Source organism: Grus americana, chromosome 5, assembly GCF_028858705.1.
Source record: "Grus americana isolate bGruAme1 chromosome 5, bGruAme1.mat, whole genome shotgun sequence".
NCBI lineage: Eukaryota > Metazoa > Chordata > Aves > Gruiformes > Gruidae > Grus > Grus americana.
Window position 1 is genome coordinate 48,635,853 of NC_072856.1, and position 18,241 is coordinate 48,654,093.

An 18,241-nucleotide genomic window follows, 5' to 3' on the forward strand; every position below is an offset into this window, starting at 1 on the left:
TTCTCTATCAAAAATAGAAATTTATCCTTTTAGTTATTTTTTTTCCTTTTAAACTTGAAAATTCTCATGTAATTACATGCTTTCAAGATGCTTCAGCTTAATGAGAAATGCTACTGGAGGCTGTGGTAAAACTGCAAGCTTTGGTAATATTAGGAACCTTGGTTTCCTGTAAAATGTTACGTTTGTGGTCAAGCTTTTCAAATAAACCTCTAAGTAACAGGATAAGATGAGGACCAGGAGGAATGGTAGCAGCTTGGTCTTGTACATTACTATGCACAAAATGAATTGAACAGATTTGGACCGATGAAGCCCTACGTCCAACTCCTGCAAGTCCTGTCAAGAAAATTTTCACAGCTTGAAAAGATCTGACCTTTGTGTGGCTATTTTGCACAGCTGCAAAAGTAGCTTCTATGTCTGTGGAGGAGGGGATCAGGTTATATGGTATTGGAACCGTAGTATACAGTCTATATTAATTTTCTTGTTTTACTTGTGTGAATAATTAATGCTTTCATTTTCACATATTCACATTACAAAATTAGAATTCCTTATTCCAATATAATAATTTCCAGCAAAATAAATATTCTGCAGGTATTTGCATAGCATTAATTTCCTGCTTGGGTTGTTATAAATATTTAGAAACTGTGTGTAGGTGGAGCTCTGTATGGTTAAAGATGTCACCAAAACCTCTCAATGGAATGATTTTCTAGTAATTCTTTGAGTCATTTGTTATGCTGTGTACACTGGCTAGCTCTGAGGATCATATGTCCTAATCTCAGTGGTAGCTTAACTGTAAAAATAGCAAAACCCGTTTCTTAAAACATCGATCTTCATTGGATGGAATTAATAATACTACAGCTCATATCTGGTATTGGTGCTGGCAACTTTCATTTGAACATCTCAGAGCAGTTAAGGAATGTTAGCTGAATCAGGCTATCCACTTTGACAGCACAGTATCTTTTCTGTTAATGTTGATTGTTATCTTGATTTTTGAGCTAACCTTCTTTTTGCAGTTGAAGCGTGGGATCAAGTGACTTAGCCTAAGGAGCAGGAGCCCAGAATATAACACAGGAATCCTAATTAATTTGATGCAGGGAACAGAAGGTCTTTAATGCTTCCTCTGATGTGAAATGCTGTTGCAGTACAGAATAGGAGTTTGGATGGTCACAGGAGGTCAGACTGATATCCCATGAAAGGAAAAATCCTTTCATTTTGCAGATTTCTCAAAAACAAAGAAAAAATACAATTAAAACTTTAAACCTAGCAGAATACTGCTTTTCCCTTTCTGCAGGAGTTACTGTAACATTTCTAGCAGCTCTGAAGTTTGATTGCATTGTGAAAATTAGTTCCATTAAAAAAAAATTGGGTTCATAGGTCATTCAATGCTAATGCAGTCAACTACTGTACGTTTGCTAGTGTTTTATCCAGGCTAGTTTTGAATACCACAAAGGAAGGGTCATATAAATAAACCTATATTAATAGAATAATTAGGTGACATTTAAAGCAGTGACCTTCAAAAGGTGTTTAATGATTTACCAGGATTAGTTTTGTTTGTGCTTGGAGTAGGAATTGCAGATCAGGATTCCTGGGTTCTTTCACGGTTTAGGCACTGGTACACCAGTGTATGTCAACTCGTGATCGTGTTCGTTGGACAGTATGTTTGTGCATATACATACAGTCGTGCATGTAATCCCCAGGGGCCAAATTGCTGTTGCTGTTTGTTAAATGGCTGCAGATGTATAGTCCTTTGAACATAGCAAACATTCATCTTATTTGAGATTTTGAAGAAAACAAAGAGAAAAGAAGTATCTAGGTGAGAACTCAGTAGTCTTAGCTTGCCTAAAACATTTTGAAAGTATTTGTCATATTTATAATTTACTAACTACAGATAATTTTGGGGAGCTTTTAATCTAATCATATATCACTGAAAAGAACAAGTTTGCTCCTGCTGAAGCTAATAGCCAAAATACTCATTCATTTGTTGGAGCACAGTCATATCAATTTTAGGTGAAATACACACAGTCATGATAGGCAGTTCCAAGGGGCTTTTCAATTTTTCCAAATCTGCCCTGACCTGATTACTCTGAAATAAATACATGCTGACATTTGAGTACTCATTTACTGCAAAATAAAAAAATGAAGTCATTGAGATGCTCTATGATTCCATATTTCTGAGATCAAACTTAGCAACGACTAAAATTTCAACTTAGTTTTTTCTTCTTGCATGCTGTTGTCTTTTTCTTAAATGATTGCACTGTCTTAACACAATGACATTGTTTAGAGAAAAAGTAGTGTCATATGTATTGCCATTTTTGTAATTCAAAAGCTTCTTAAAGTTTTCTCTAGTTCTAGAATATAGCTACAGGTGCTGGTGAATATTTAATGATTGCAGACAATGCACAAAACATTTTTTAAATCAATATATACTGCATAACAGAGTTATTACGTGTTTAAATCTTTGAATCTTCAGTGAATAGAACTGCAACCTGCCGTTGTGGTGCTCCATAGTTTATGACCTAATTTTATGTGCTTTAATATTCTTTGTTCTTCTAAGTTTGTTTACTGCACTGAGTAAAATTATATGATCCATGGAACAGATTAGGGAACAGAAAGCTCAATAATGGAAGCTTTGTGTATCTGCTATCTGAAGACATTATGATAGGGCTGAGATGATTTCAGGAAGCCTACACACCTCTTCTAAATTCTGGTAGATTTTGTGTAGTCGTTTATAAAAATGTACCATGGAGTTTTCCTGTAAGGATGTGAAATCATCCCCTGGTGGGGAGCCCACAACACCTCGGCCAGTCCAGAGCCAAAAAGGCACGTTAACTACAGTGACTGAACAATAAGCGTACTGGAGAGACTTCAGGTCCCCAGTGAGGCAGATAGAGACTACCAGGAATGGAGAAAAGGAACATCTAAGCATGGAGAGACATACATGAAGCTTGGGCAAGAAGTCAGATGAGGTTACTCAGAGTTTTTTCCAATCTGGTCTTGAAAGCTATCATGGACAGACACTGAAGAAGATTTCTGGGTAATCTGTTGCACTGCTTGACTGTCCTGTTGGTGAAAAATGACATTTTTAAGACCAGTGAATATTACTGCATTTGTGAAACAAAGAAGTCCATGAAAGATTGTTTCCTCTATCAGTAACTTCTTTTTTCCTTTTAATACCTTTGAATGTCTGAGTGGTACATGCTGCAGCAGTCCATCTCCATTCCCTGATATGTAAGTTTATGAATTCAAAGTATCTGTCTTTCTGGAAAAGGTGCCCTTAAATAGTATAAAAGCCCTGGGGGTTAGCACCTTTCTAGGTGATCTAGATAGTTTCCCATGAGAGTGCCTTGAGATTTGGCCATAGGCAGCCCCTTGACTCCATTCAGACTGAAGTACTAGGGGTTTTTAGGTCGCAGGATCTGGGAGAGCCAGCCGAGGAGCCCATGAGTACAAGGAGGTCTTCCAGAACTGAGACAGGTCTGAAAGGAAGAATGTGAATCAGCCCTACATTCATAGATTTCCCTATGATTATTCTCCCTAATAAGATTCTAAAACACATGGAAAATATTTTTAAAAAATGGGTTTCTGGTGCTGTGAAGCATTAATAAACACAATAAGCAATCATAGTACCTCAGTATATACTGTCTTTCACATGAAGAGCTTAAAGTGCTTCACAGACACTAATTAATTAAGCCTTACAACACACCTGGGATGGAAACACTTCAGGCCAGTTTATAACATCAGTTCATTTTGCATTTACGTTAAACACAGGCACAGAAAGGTTAAGTGACTAGTCCCCAGTGACACAGCACGTCAGAGCTAGAGCAAGGAGCACAAACCCAAGGCCCTACTTGGATGTCACTCTGCTGGAACAGTGGAAAATATGTTTTACAATCATACAGTTCATAGCAAAGTAAATAAGCTGTGTAAATATTTATTTACACTGCAAGTTTGGGATAACAAAGTGTTACTGTGATTTAGTGAAGTTCATATTGTACAGACTGAGGAATAAATGCAGAGTAATGCATCACAGAACTCATTTCACATTAGCAGTGCAGAGGGATGCTACCAATCCTCTGCCATCTGCTTCTGCAAACATGTTGTAGATGCAGCAGCAGGACTAATCTTGCTTTAGGAATGACTGCAGCTGGAGGGAACGGGGTCCTCTGAAGTCCAAGGAATGGTAGTAATACAAGTTCTTGGGGATATGGCTCTCCATGCTGTTCTCAGGTCTCTAGTATTTCATTTTCTTAACCTGAGTCCCCTGAGGTGAAACTCCCAAAGCAATTGTGATTAAGCTCTTTTTTTCCCCATAGCCAATGTAAGTGGCTCTTGAATATGTTGTATGGACCATAACAATAGTAGGGGACTTAATTTCTTTTGAGTTTGTTTTGGAAATTTTCTAGGGAATCCCCAGGAGATTTTTTTCTTTACAAAGCAAATAGTTAAGATTCAGCTTTTCATGTTAAATTTTGATGTTTCTCAGCTCAATCATGTTGGGAAGTTGGATGGGCACATGTATGAATACAGAAAAAAAGAAATAAGAAAGCTCAATAAAAATAGAAAGTTCAATGACTTGTTTAGTTCAACCTGTGCCTAGCAGTGTAGACTCTGCATGGGCTACCAAATTTGTATTAATTTGAAATACACTGTAAGCCTTTGAACTTTCTGGCCTTTCCCAGTGAGAAGGTGCATAATGAATTTGCATTGTTTCCTCTGAGCCGTATTTCTGGCTTTTTTACCAGCATTTATCTCTTTCTGAAGTTAATTGAATACTATCTGTCAATTAGTGGAATCAATCTGTTCCCAGCATGAGTTGCTGAGTTTTCCAAATAATGAAATAAATACATTGGTGCAAGTTCACATGCGATAATCCAGACAGTGTCATATCTTGCATGATACGAGGTCATGGCCTTTGTCATCTTAGGATCTGAGCCAGCGGGTTTTCTCAGACTGCGTTCCATGGATTGGTATTCACCCTGAAGGTTGGGTCAATATGCGTGCTATACCCAACAGAACACTCTATATCCAACAGAACCATGGTTAGGGAAGTTGTCTCAACTATGGGATGCCCAAGATCAATTCATTCTTCCTTATCTGCTCTAAAGAAGAGAACTGACGCTAGGTCTAGTTTCCTTCTAAATACCCTGATCATCAAATTTTAAGTGTTCTCAAATGGGACTTGCTTATCTTTTCCTGCTGAAGTTTAGCTTGGGCTCAATGAATACATTTATATATATATACAGACACACGTACATATAATATAACTTGTATATGGATGTAACTCACAACTTTATAGTAAACTACCAGAACTGTAGACAACATGTATTGCTTCCACATTGCATGTATGTAAAACTTTTTCTTATGCCTGTTCACCTCTTTCTCCATCTTAGATCTTGACTATCCTCTAAAGAAACATTAAATACTACCATTCTTTAAGCTGCCCTTCTTTAACATCTTGTCTTTATCAACATGCATTTGAATTGTTTTGCTTCTTGTTTGCATACGTTCATCTTGAATGCCTAATTTGGAGCTAAAAGGTGGCTCCTGGTGGCAAGGAGAGTTAGCTGGGCTAACTCCATAAAAATGAGGCTTTGACTCCTTGTTTGTAACATTTAAATACACTGAGATTGATTGCAGGGTCATTCCTGAGACCCCCTTCATAGATCTTGATTGGAAGGTCACAGGAGAAAAGTTATCAAGACTACGTAGACACCAACATACGTTTCAAGAGAAAGTTGTTGACAACTGCTATGTGTTTTTACTATGTACTTTACTATGTACTATTATTACTATGCAAGTACTTTTCAACTATGCCATAAACAAACTCATTATAATTAGTAAGAGTTTACTTCTGGGTATATTACAAATAGTATAATGGCAGGATACTTCTAATTCTGGAAATACAATCCCCCTCCCATTCAGAATATCGTGCAAATCCTCAGAAAAACTCACTTGAAGTAGGACTGGAGGCATAGGAATGATTGTGTATGCACATGCATCAAGATTACAGCTAGTTTTGCTGTTAAATGAATAGGGCTATAAATATCTATCAGTATATTTAAATGAATCTGAAAACTTCCTGTCATTTATTGCACTGTAACTTTGAGTGTTTATATCCTTAAATTGCCTGATATTAACTGACAGTGTCAAAAGCAGCACAATCTCCGAGTGTGGAGCATTTATACCGTCGTTAATGGTGCTTTTACTGAACTTACTGTTGGAAACTTCTGGCTTGACTCTGCATATGAGTTGTTCTCTTCAAGCATGGTAATATTTATGTCTTAGAGTGCATTTCATGAGTAGTTTTTGGAGCAGTTTTAGAAAGGAAGTCAACATTTTTACTGTGTTTATACAGGCATGGACCAAGCGTCACTGAAGTGACTTGACATCTAGGAGGCTTGTGCTGTAGCCCAGGACAGAATCCAGATCTTGAAATTCGTTCAGTGCTCGACCCTCTAGGGTAAATGCAGGTATTCGTCTGGGAATGAAAGTCATGTGGGTAAAGGGCACCTGCACAGTGTCCTCACTGAGACTTGATTTGATCTAACTTCATAGAATCATAGAATGGTTTGGGTTAGGAGGGACCTTACAGATCACCTAGTTCCAACCCCCAACTTCCCTGGTAGATGTTGAAGGTGTGCAGAGAGCAGACTGGCCAAGGTCACCCTCACTTAGAGTTATGGCAGCCTCATACTGCTACTTGTTCCTCAGCAGGGGGTGTTATCCTTACTCAGCTGCTTGATCCAGGCTCTGTGTGCTTGTTAGAAACAGTTAGACTGATAGGGAAGCAGTGTGCTAATGAAAACACTGGAACCTTCCAAGAAGTAGTGGTCTGTGGTGGAATAAATTCAAACAGAGTTCAGCTTCTATTTGCAAGCATGGCAGAACAGGAGACTTCCACGTTAAGTGTTTTTAGTCCTGTTAAATTAACACACAACATTTTTGTAAGTAATTCAATCATCTTAGAAAACACTTTCTGCTTCATTGAGACCTGCATTCTAAAGTTTTTAGAGAAAGATGTCTTCCTATCCGGTTGTTAAAAAAATTTGTTTTGAAAGGGATTTGAGTGATTTCTTCCTCTTTGTGAAATGGTGGTGGGAGTGGGCATCTTTTTACGGTGCTGTTTTACTGGAACCAAACCCGACATCATCCCTTGCTTTCCAGTAGCATTTTCTACTGAATGCCATCAACCCACCAGAACACTAATTTTTCAAGTACTCATTTTGTTATCTTTTTAATTAAGACTTTATGTCCTCGCCCCCTCCCATCAGTGCAGGCAGCTCAAAGGAAAACAAGTCTTGAGATACATCCCGCTTTCTGTGCACGTGTGCTGTGCATACTTGATATCAGACCTCAGCAGGGCATTTGTAGGGTTGGGTAATGACAGGACGGGGGTTTGGGGTGAGAATACAAACCCATTGTTTTTCACGAATGATTTATTAGGCATTCGCAACTGCTAAACTCATTGTAGGCCCATAAATTTGCATACATTTTTACTGATGTGACCCAATTACAGAATGAATTGAATTTCATTAAAATGTATACGCTGGCTCTCCTTCCAGTAGAGTGCTTATTGTTGGCTGCCTTTTTGTACCTTACTGAGGGAGAGGCTTGTTTCAACGAAGTCTGTAGGCTAAAGCATTTTATGTTTAGACTCAGATCTTACCTCTCAGCTCTGTCAATGCTTTTTTTCCTCTTTGTAGTCAGCCTAGTTTTATTGCTTTCAAGTACTAAGGGTAATCCCTCTAGCTTTCACAGGCATTGTCAGCTGCTTTGATGCATGATCCACTATAACATGTGAGTTGGTGCTCATTCCAGTGTGAGAAGTTCCATAGTATACATCTTGTTCTTTATCTTCAAGGTGATGCTGGGGCATGCACTACCTTTCAGCTCCTCCTCATTGTTCCCAAATCTATGGGGTATAGTCCTCTCTTTATAATGCAGAATATATACCTTCTGGTGGTGGTGAGTTTGAAATTGGCAGAAGGATGTTGAATTGAATGCCTTGAAGATGAAAGTTCTTTCTTCACAAACGAGGAACAGCTGGAACAGTATACAAGTTCCACAAGCTCCTTCTCATAGAGCAAATTCATTTCTGCGCAAAGCAGCTACTTAAGTCTTACTTGAGACCTGCTTTAAAAATAACTTTTGAACATGTGACCTTTAAACTGTTTTTCTACCTTACCAGCATAACCCATCCCTGTTAATATATATCCCATTTCGGGGGGCAGAAGATGAAACACAGAGTGTTTGGGTTTTTTGCGTCGTATGTCTTGAGTTGGTGTATTTTAGGGGAGATGAATGCAAAAGCTGGTGAAACCTCACCAAAGCAGTTTAGTACCTAGTAATTGCTATGTACAGACACAATGGTGAAGAACGTATACACAGCAAACAACCCAAGGGAAGACTTGCGTACCGAAACCTTGTCTGCTGTTTTCTACTGTATCCGTTAGTCTGATTGAAGACGCTACCACTTGGTATGAAAATTGCCTAACTTACATCATATGACAGCCATCTTTAATTTCAGCTGGCTGTGCGCACTTTGTTAGACACCTAATAGGCAAGGTTTCATACACCAATAGCATTTGCTGAAGTCATCTGTTGCTCTGTAGTCTTCTGTCAAATACACAGACCAAATCTCATTAACTTTAAATGAAATAATATGAGGCATTCATCAAGAGATGTCTCTCCTTGAGTCTGTGCAGTGAACTGTGAGAGGGAATACTGTGATTTGTATTGCATGTTTTCCCAAGGTAATGTTGCTTTTAAGTGTTGTATATTTAGAATAATGTAAACAAACATTCATAGAGTGATGAAAGATGTATTATAAAACACTGAGGTAAATGGATAGAGACAGAATATGTACTTAAAATATGTAGCATTACTTGTTTATATCCCCAGTTGCATTACGGTGCAACTTAAAACAAGCTTTTCCATCTTTATTTCTGCATACCAGCAGCATCACCACTTCCATACCTTATAACCTCAAGAGACAGAAAAATCATCAGCCTGTTTGAATGCCTACTGATAGCTCTCCTCTCTGCAGAGATTAACAGTGAATGGGACATCCCATAAATGAACACTGATATTTCCAAGCTTTCATAGTGTTGACATGCAGCAACCTGGCTGCAATCATGAGGCACATACCTGTCCTCCAGTCTTGTTTTTGAGTGGTTTCAGTTTTAAATCCTTTCATGTTGTGTCGGGTTTGCGTGGCAAGGTTTTGGTAGCGGTGGGGCTACAGGGGTGGCTTCTGTGAGAAGCTGCTAGAAGCTCCCCCTGTGTCTGATAGAGCCAATGCCAGCCGGCTCTAAGACGGGCCCGCTGCTGGCCAAGGCCAAGCCAATCAGCACCTCTGTGATAACATATTTAAGAAGGAAAACAAAACAGTTGAAAAAAAGCTTTTGCAGCCGGAGAGAGGAGTGAGAAGATGTAAGAAACTCTGCAGACACCAAGGTCAGTGCAGATGGAGGGGGAGGAGGAGCTCCAGGCGCCGGAGCAGAGATCCCCCTGCAGCCCGTGGTGAAGGCCATGGTGAAGCAGGCTGTCCCCCTGCAGCCCATGGAGGAAGGATGAGGGGGTGTAGCGATTCCACCTGCAGCCCGTGGAGGACCCCACGCCAGAGCAGGTGGAGGCACCTGAAGGAGGCTGCGGCCCGTGGGAAGCCCACGCTGGAGCAAGTTCCTGGCCGGACCGGTGGACCCGTGAAGAGGGGAGCCCACGCCAGGGCAGGTTTGCTGGCAGGACTTGTGACCCCGTGGGGGACCCCACGCTGGAGCAGTTTGCTCCTGAAGGTCTGCACCCCGTGAGAGGGACTCCATGCTGGAGCAGGGGAACAATGAGAGGAGTCCTCCCCCTGAGGATGAAGAAGCGGCAGAAACACCGTGAGATGAACTGACCGTAACCCCCATTCCCCGTCCCCCTGTGCTGCTGAGGGGGGGGAAGGTTGAAGCCGGGAGTGAAGTTGAGCCCGGGAAGATGGGAGGGGTGGGGGGAGGTGTTTTAAGATTTGATTTTATTTCTCATTCCTCTACTCTGTTTTGCCTAGTAATAAATTAGATGAATTCCCTCTCTAAGTTGGGTCTGTTTTGCTCGTGACGATAATTAGTGAGTGATCTCTCCCTGTCCTTATCTCGACCCACAGGCGTTTCGTTATACCTTTTCTCCCCTGTTTAGTGAATGAGGGGAGTGAGAGAGCGGCTCTGGTGGGCACCTGGCCTCCAGCCAGGGTCAACCCACCACACATGTCAATGAGGGGAACCCTGAAGAGGAGAGTCATTTGTTTATAGTCAGAGTAGACAGTACAGAAAGTAGTAGAGCAAGTTATTTCTATATGCTCCGTATCTGTTGTTCATACCTTGGCTTTAGCAGGCAGCTGTATTTAGGGAGTTCAGCATTCATTCCTGCTCATTAGTTGTTCTCTTTACTAAAAGTGCCAACAAGGGAGCCAATTAGTGCTGGCTGTGACTGTGGTCTGGGTTTTTATGGAGGCACCTGTTCAACCCTCAGGAAGGCCAAGACCTACCTGCTCATTTCACACAGGGCATTGGGCTACTAGCAGATGATGATGGTAATGATGATTAGCCTCCATTGTCCTGCTCTGTACTTACAGTGAGAATGAAAAGTGTAATATTCACTACCATTTCTACACAGCCTTCAGAATTTATTGCTGGTGCAAAAGTGCCCCTCAGGGCTATAAACACTTTCATTTATTAGCCCTAGAAGAAAGACAACATGAGCAAAGACTGTATTACCACCATCCTTGTCATCAGTAAGCCTCAATCCTGCATTGAAGGGTTGAAAGTAAGAATGCTTTGATTGGAGTTCTTTCATTTTCTCGATGCATTTATTTGAGGACCTTCTGAGATTGTTGGAAAGCGAGATAATTAGCAGTCATAGTCATGGCATTTCTGTGCAGGTGGACACCTGTCCCAAGAAAATGAGCCATGACCAAGGAGCTGCTTTTATATGGGCTACTGAAATTAGCCTTGATTTTACTGTATTTAAATTATTTTTTACAAATGGCCTAAGATAGATTCATTTGTGACAACTAAATGTGAGACAATAATTACTAATGCATTTCTTTGTGTATTGTCTTAGCTTCATATTTCAGCCTTCATTGTTAGACGGACTTTATTCCTCCCCGGAAAGCTGACTGAACTTTTACTATCTTACTCTTGTGGCAAAAGCAATGTCATCGCTTTTTGTGCCTATGACCCTTCTTGTATGCATAAACTTCTTGAGATATTCCTTTTTGGTTGCTAATGATCTCTGCCTTTGAATAGTGTTATATTTGCTGAAGATGACAAGATATCTTGAAAATTTACGTATGAGTGAGAGCAGATTTGTTTTCTGTGCTTTCTTATCTCACAATTTCACACATCTAAAAAGAGGGGAACAGTTCCAAAGTGTAGGAGAAAATATATTAACCATGCTTGAACTGCAATTCTTGCAAATAAACCTGAAATAAACCATGTGAATTGAATGAGGGTTGGATAAGAGTTCATTGAAACTTCTTTCCTTCATTTATAGATCATGTTGTATCTGATACATCCTACAAACTATTCTTAGTATTCTTAAATCTCACTACCATTAATTAAAATGTGCAACAATATAGAATTCTCTGAGATGGAAGATGAGGAAAAAATGACCAATGCTCAGCACAAAATTTTGTATAGGGATTGAAGATTTTCAGAATAGTAAGAACAACAAAGAAAGTAGTCTAGAGTTTTTGTGTAGGCTATACTTTATTGAGATGCTCAAAGTAACATTATTTGCACAAATTAGGATACGATCCATGGTAGATCATCCTTCAAGTGTTTTAAGATTTTGATTTCATAACTCTTGATAAGGAATGCTTCCAACAATTCAGTGCCTCTAAAATCCAGAGTTGGTGCAGCCTCACCTTGAGTACTGTGTGCAGTTAGGGGTCCCACAAATTAAGAAAGATGTGAAGGTACTTGAATGCATCCAGAGGAGAGCAACAGAGCTGGTGAAAGGGCTGGAAGGCATGTCCTGTGAGGAGCAGCTGAGGACACTGGACTTGTCCAGTTTGGAGGAAAGGAGTCTGATGGATGACCTCATTGCTCTCCACAGCTTCCTGTGGAAAGGAAGTGGAGAGGGAAGTTCTGAGCTCTTCTTTCTGGTATCCTGTGACAGAATGTGTGGGAATGGTTCAAAGCTGCATCAGGTGAGGTTCAGACTTGACATTAGGAAACATATATTTACTGAGAGGGTAAAGATTGTTGTAGGTCTCTTCCAAATGCACTAGTCTTGTCTATGTTTCTCTATTTTGTTTTTTTTTTTTTTTAGAAAACCCACAAGGAAGACCATGGTACTTTTGGCTTCATCCATCACTGCTACTTTGTGCCAAAGCCAGATCCTCAGTGGAAATAGGAAACAGGTCAGTGAAATGCTCCTGTTTGCCTCCTAGGAGCAGACCTCGGCACAGCCACTGCATCACCGAGTTGCTGTGAGCATAGCGTGTTTGCGGCAAAGCAGTCTGGTGCACGGAGCTTGCCTCAAAGGCAGTTTCAGACTGCCTGTTGGCTGGCTGTGCTCTGACATTCCAAACTTCACAACAAATGAAGTCATTTAGAGCCTTGCCAAGTAGACAGGCTTTCAGAATAGGTAGGATTCTTTCTGCCTCAAATGAGGGTTTCTGTTTACTTGTGGTGCTCTCCTCCCTTTCTTCTTCCTTTTTTCTTTTTTTAATATTTTGTTTGGCTGTGCAGACGGATTTTGGTCTGGAGGGAAATATCAATACCTCAGCTTCATTTTCAGGCCTGGGGGGATGCAATTCAGCTCTGTTAACTAATTGTTGCAGAGTTGTAACTAAATCAGGACGTGGCTTGCCCGATATAGCTAGGACATACTATTGTTTGGCATTTACATTGCTGACTAGCAGAAAATGATGGCTGGATCAAGGCTTGTATTGCAGAGTTTTCCTGGGAGAAGGTAGTGTCAAAGATTATGACTGCGCTTTCCTCTGTCTGGAACATGGAAGAGAAATTTTCTATTAACATGGCCTCACATTCCCCACCATCAATTGCAATCAACCAAAAGAGGGTTTCACGGGTTAAGGCCGCTCTTTCCTTTGCTTCTCTCTTATATAAGTATTCTTTTTTTCACGATATACTAAGCTAAATAAGGCATAAGAAATTTCCTGCCATGTAAAAGGAGAGAAAAGCAGAAAGCAGAAGAGAAGAAAAAGCCCCTGAGCAAAAGCTCACTTATTAGAGTATTTATTTTTTCATTAAACCTTGACAGCTACTTTAAGAATTAAAATATTACTGGTTTTCAAATTTTACAACTGACTAGCCTGTGAATTTAAAAGCGTTTGGGGAGGGGTGAATAGTTCATTAGCTTGTTCCTTCAATGACACTTTCAAATGCTTTCCTTATGGTGACCTCTATTTTAAATTTATGGGAATCACTTCAGTGTCAAACAAGCTAAGTGCTGCATTTCATTAATGAAAAATTAATGGAGAAGACCTTGGGCTAGTTTGCAGTACTTGTTTACAATACATATAATTCATTAGAAGAACATCAGTCAGGCAAGGATCCTGCATGGCTGCAGTGGTGTTGTAAATGGGACTTTATTCTCTTTTTTTCTGGTTAATGAAAGTATGAGGCAGGGAAAAATACACATAAAAGAGATTTAATGAGTCTTTGGAAAAGTGTTGAAATAGGGTACACAAGTCATAAATTTCAATTACTAACTCTACTCCAACCATACTTATTAGTGTAGGAACGAGATATCAGTTCATAAAAGGATGAAAGTATTTGTGAGAGACAGGGACCAACTGACTTGCAGAAATTTGGGACTATAGTTAGAATAAGGGACTGGGGAGAAAGTTTTAATGCTCCGGTGTTGTCTCTGCCACTGAGGTGACACATGACCTTAAAGCAAGTAAGTTCTCCCCACAATGCTGCTGCTTCTCAAAAACTCACTTTCTTCAGAAGCTCCTTGGGGCAGCCTTTGGAGAGAATCTTGCTCTGTCCTTCTACAAAATGAACAGTATGGGTGACTGAAAAATCAAAGTCACGCTTTCATGCAATGTGAAAGGCATAGTTTATTATCTCAAATGAAAAGCTGTGCAAAATTGTACAGTTTAAATATATTCTCCAGCTCAAATCAGGCTGTAGCTACCCATAGGCTTTGGCTCAGAAATGAAACAAGTCTTTTCTTTAAAGCTGTAAAGTTGTTCTGGGACAAGCTGTATGATAATAGTAAAATTGCTTTGTAATAATGTCCTGGTATCAAATCCACATATCACTGTGCTGGACACAGAACTTCATTTTTTGAGTGTAGAAAGCTCCTATTGTAGGCCAGACTTGCTACAAAATACAAGACTAAGAGTGTAAGAAGCCGTGCCTCAGTTTCCCTGCCTGTAAAATAAGAATAATGGTATTTGTAAAATTGTTGTACCACCTTTTTTTTTATTCTTGGCACTGCTTACATCCAATCATTGAACCGTCATTGCGATTCTCATTGCAAAGTTATAAATGTCTTCTCTTTAGGAAAATGCTCTCAAATGCTCTGAGCACCTGACTAACTTCAGAGTGATCCTCCAGGCATGTTGGGGCTTGTTGGCTGCCAGTTTTCCAAGCAGAGCATTCAGATCAATCTGCACGAAGCAGTAAATGAGGAACAACTGTTATGGCTTTTCTGGCTTTCCATCAGTGGTGGATTAATAATGTAAAGTACTCTGCAAGACAAGTTATTTGTTTTTGCTGAGATTAAATGGAATCACTTGGAAAACTATGTGGGTTTATTACTATAATAACTTTCATACAGTGATAACAAATATGAGCACCATAATATCATCCAGATCAGTCTTTAATGGTCACAAGTGCTGTTTAATGTTCTTAAATCAGTTTTGCAATACCAGCTCTGAGGATTATTTTGTTTAATAATACTAATAAAAGCAACAAGAAAATATCCAGATGCTGGTTATATTAATCGTAAGGGGAGGAGAAGAAACCGTAGTTGTACAGTACATTGAGGCAGAACTGAGTTGATATTTGTAAGGTTTTTCCCCAACACAAACCAGTTGACTTAAAAAGCTTTTGAAAGAAGCTTTTTCTTCTCTTTCAGCAGCCTTCAAAAATTTGTTCAGAATGAACCAATATTTGGAAATCGACCAGCATGAGCTGTGCATGTTGCAAGATTGCAGTTCCCCTGTATTGTAAGCAAATTTATTTAGCTGTGGCTGTACCTGTGAAACACTACAGTATGTCCTGTTGAGAAAACCGGCTTTAAAATGGTAAAAAATTCCAGTAATTATGATATCATCTTTCTAGAGAAAGTCTGTGATTTCCTGATTGCTCATAGGCTTGGCATAGGACACGGAAGACCCTTCCCTTGACAACAAAGCTGATGGTAAAATAGCTTATATTTTTTCTTTTGAAATTCCTTAACAAGAAAATTGAATGTAACTGAATTTTTTTCATGGAGAATGTTTTCCACATTCTATGGGAAAAAATAAAAAATATACTTCCAGACTGTATTTCCTATGGCTATTTTCTCCCGTAAGGCTCTTTTTCTTCTTGAAAAGTTGAGATTGTGATACATTGTGAAAAATCTCCAGCCTTAGGAACTTGGGGTATGAAAACCAGTAAGACTTCATGACGCATTACAGCAGTATTTTCAGTGTATTCTGGGTATTTTTAGCTGTGGGGTTTGGGGGATTTTTGTAACCGTGTGTTTGCTCAGGTTTGGGTTTTGGTTTCGTTTGTTTGTTTTTGCTTTTGGTTTTGTATATCAACAAAGTAAACTTAGTTAGAAAGCTTGAAATCCTTGATTTACAGATCACCTGTATGAGGACAGCTGATCACTTGTGATCCCAAGTGGGAAATGTGTCCTTGTGACATCCAAACCTGTAGTATTGCAGTCCATGGTCTACATATGTAAATAATCACTCAAAAAGACCTTCTGTTTCCAGTGTCTTGAAAGGCAGAAATGTACTTTCATCAAAGGACTTTAGCATGTAGGTGTGATGACAGCACCGGTTCCTATCTGATTGTTTTCCATACAGCGTATCGTCCTTCAGTGCTTCCATTTTACTAATGAAGCTGTTGTCTAGAAAGGCTGTTTCACTGAATAATAAAGCTTGTAATTATTTATATTAACTTCTAGATTTCTCTAAACTTCTAGGTTACTCTACACTTATCACTGTTGTTTCTTCCCACTTCCTCTTTTGTTTTTCACATTTGAGTGAGTGCCATACTGAGATAATGAATAGTTCAGATATTTCTACAGCTGTCTTCAGGTTTGAAATTTGAGTCAGAGACTAGTAGACTGTACCTCTGAGTATGGCAGTGAAAACTGCTCCCTCGAACTGTCTCACTATTGTAAGTGAAGAAAAACCTACAAAATATACAGTCTTTGTAAAGATGTTATTCCTTTCAGTCAAAGATAAGTTTCCAGAAATAAGAGAATTGTTGAGTTAGACCATTAATTCACTTCTTAAGTTGTAACACACTCAACAAAATACCAATGAGTGACAATCAGTGCAGAATTTTCTTCACTTTGATGAAGCCATCAGGTAACCAACAGACCTTATGATAAGAAAGGCTGTTAGTTATGTGGACTGGGGAAAAAAATTCTCTAGAGCTTAAAGGCCATTCAGCCGCAAGTGATTTTGTCTCTATCATACAAGCAAGACAGTCAATAAAGCCTAGAAGCTAACATCATCGTTACTGAAGATTGGAGATATAGCTGCATCTCTTCTTGATATACCTGCTACTTGATACCACCAAGTACTGAAAAGAAACAATACTGTCTGAGTTTTTTTTAAAACTGTATTGAAAAGAGATTATTTGGCTTGCCTCTGGCTGACTGACTAGTTCACTTAATAGCTTATGTCTTGTCCTTTTTCTAGGCTCTCTGATTTTTGGCAGAGTATCAAAGTCAATTTAGAATCATCTCATTAATCTCTTAAATCAAAACACAGAGAAGAACAAAATATTTTAAGAGATTATTATCATTTATATTGATCAAAGACAGATAGGCACCTCTTGTATCAAAGACATATTAATCTGTTAAATCAAATTAACCTCTAAAATTTGCATCCTTTGACTATAATTATTAAAGAATATTTCATAAACACTGGGAATTTCCAGTTCAACACCTAAATAAGAAGTTGATATGTGAATGCAGTGTCAAAGTTCAAAAGAGCATTATAAAATGAAAGGAGAAACTATTTTGCAATCTCTCAGTGTCAGGATCTGAGATCCTTATGTAGTAAGGTAAAGTTCTGGTAAAGTCAACAGCATTTTTCACTCACTGAGGGTTTAAGAGCCTGGTACAAAAAAACCTGAAAGAGGTTTACAAAAAGAATAAAATTGCTCAGAAGTATGGGGACTAATTCTCTCTTATCTGCATTCTGGACTTTTAGAAAATATTTTGTGGGTTTGTTTTTTCCCCCTAGAATTTTCATTAGTTTCAGGAAATATATGAGAAAAAATGCAGAGTACACCACAGAGAACTGTAGGTGGTCTGTGGACATATTTCTTCTTTATTATTACATTTTGGACTGATTTGTGGAATAATATTCTTCTTAAGTGGAAAACATTTATTAAAGAAATCAATAACTATGAATACTGGTATTCTACACATGATTTATTCTAATGTTGTTCTTCTTGTTAAGCAGGAACCATATGCTAGTTAGACCTCCGTGCAGGACTGAAAAACATTTGATGACTGGCAGTTATGCTAGAGGTGAACATACAAGAATGAGAGACTGGAAGGTACATTGTGAGTGGAGGGCACCTACTGTAACTCACTCCTGTTTCAAGCGTTTATCAACTGCTTCCTAGAAGTAGCTTTTAGGGGTTTTTATGGTATTTCTGTCTTTAATATTTTTCCAGAACCTCACTGTTTTCTCTGGTGATTAGTACCCTTATGTCAGCCCACACATTTATTCAGATAAGAGAGAGAGCTGATAGGTCAAGGACAATTTGTGAAAAGCATAAAGGTCAGATTTGATGTTTTCCACAAATAATTGCCCCACTTAATTCTAGTGATTCAGCTGTGTTAGCAAACTTTCTTTGTAAAGTGCATTTAGCCAAGGAAGTGACTCTATAGCTATTTTTGTTCAGTGTGTTTCACAGATACACTTCAACATAAAAAATAGAAAAAGCACAAAAGGAAATTTTTATAGCTTTTAGATAAGGAGACAATCATTGTTCCTTTTTTGACTTCCCGTGGTCTCCTGAGATTAAAAGCAAGTCTCACCCTA